We start from the raw sequence: 1,931 nt of genomic DNA on the forward strand, positions 1-1,931 counted from the left end.
TCCTTAGAAACCTTATATAGGGTCTCTATGGGTTGGAATCGACTCAACAGCACTTCACAACAACAAAAACATTAAAATGCGTAAATAATTTAACCAAGTCCCCAAATGATTAAAGAAAGAAAAAAACACTGTTGTCAAGTCAATTTCAATTCATGGCTACCCTATATATTGCAAAGTAGATTGAGCTCCACAGAGTTTTCATGGTTGTGAGCTTTCAGAAGTGTATTACCAACTCTTTTTTTCAATGCATTTCTGGGTGCATTGATTAGTAGCTGATTAATAACTTAACCATTTATTCCATCAGGGCAAAACCAAAAACACATTGCTGTCAAGTCAATTCAGACTCACAGAGACTCAGAAAAGAACTTCCCTAAACTACCAGCCGCTCCGCGGGAGAAAGATGAGGCTTTCTACTCCCGTAAGGATTTACACCCTCGGAAACCCTGTACAGGGTCGCTATGGGTCGGAACCGACTCTATGGCACTTAACAACAACAACAATAGGGTTTCCAAGGCTATATAATCTTTATGGAAGCAGACTACCTGCCACCTCTTTCTACAATGGAGTGGCTGGTAGGTTCTAATTGCAACCTTCAGGCTAGCACCTGAGAAATTACCCAAGACAAAGACATGCAAAATTTTAATGGCACAATCAAGATTAGAAATAAACCTTCAGGGCTTATTTTCAAGTACATTACAATGTCTCCCTACCATGTTTTAAAAAGGTATATAGCCTTTATAGCCTTAGATTCACCATCACACCCTTTATAGTCTTAGATTCTAGACTTGGAGCAAAATAATTAGAATATGCACTAATAAACACTAACAAAAATTAAATGTTCTCTTCAATTGTAGAAGTATGCATCAACATAGTATGTAGCAACGGATAATTATTGACTTTGCAACCAAATCACATTTCAGAACTAGCTGTAGAGTACATCTGAGGATATTTCTTATAACTTAATAGGTCCTATGAAGGACAAGACTGCTACCCTTGTTCCAGCATCATGATGTTGTTGTTATTGTTAAGTGCCATAGCAAACCTGTATAGGGTTTCTAAGGAGCAGATGGTGAGCTTGAAACACCAACTTTGCACTTGAAACCAACCTTACAGTCCAGCCCATTAACCCACAGTGTCACACCAGGACTCCAAACATCATGGTATCCTTACTTTATTCCCTCTACTCAATGTTGACTTCATTCAAAAATTCTGATTACATAATTTACACAAATCTTACATAAAGCACTATTATAACTCAAAAATAGAAATAAACCATATGGGTTAAAACAAACTCATAGGAAATCAGACGCAATATATTATAAGAGAGCAGAATTACAACTATAATTTTAGCCTTCCTATGCAGACATTTCAAAGTATTTGCCAAAAAGGTATATATATGGTTACTGTTGTTAAGTGCCCTTAATTTACTTCCAACTCATAACGACCCTGTATTGGGTTTGGAGGAGTGACTGGTGGGTTTAAACCACTGACTTTGAGGTCAGCAGCCCAATGCTTATTCTACAGCACCACACCAAACTCCGGAATTTGGTTGTAGTTGTTGTTAAATGCTATGGAGTCGATTCCGACCCATAGCAACCTTGTATAGGGTTTCCAAGGAGCAGCTGCTGAGCTTGAACCACAGATCTTGCAGTTCAAACAAGCTTGCAGTATATAACACGTTAGCCCACAGCGCCACACCAGGACTCTAGGCTTTGTTGTTGTTGTTGTTGTTAAGTACCGTGGAGTTGGTTCCGACTCATAGTGACCCTGCACATAATTTCTGAGGCTGTAAATCTTTACAGGAGCAGAAAGCTTCATCTTTCTCCCGTGGAATGGTTGGTAGTTTAGAACTGATGACCTTGAGGTTAGCAGCCTGATTCATAACCACTATGCTACTAGAGCTTTGGTTGTCGTTGTTGTTGTTAAGTGCC

The sequence above is a fragment of the Chrysochloris asiatica genome, unplaced genomic scaffold (genome assembly GCF_000296735.1).
Source record: "Chrysochloris asiatica unplaced genomic scaffold, ChrAsi1.0 scaffold00011, whole genome shotgun sequence".
Classification (NCBI taxonomy): domain Eukaryota; kingdom Metazoa; phylum Chordata; class Mammalia; order Afrosoricida; family Chrysochloridae; genus Chrysochloris; species Chrysochloris asiatica.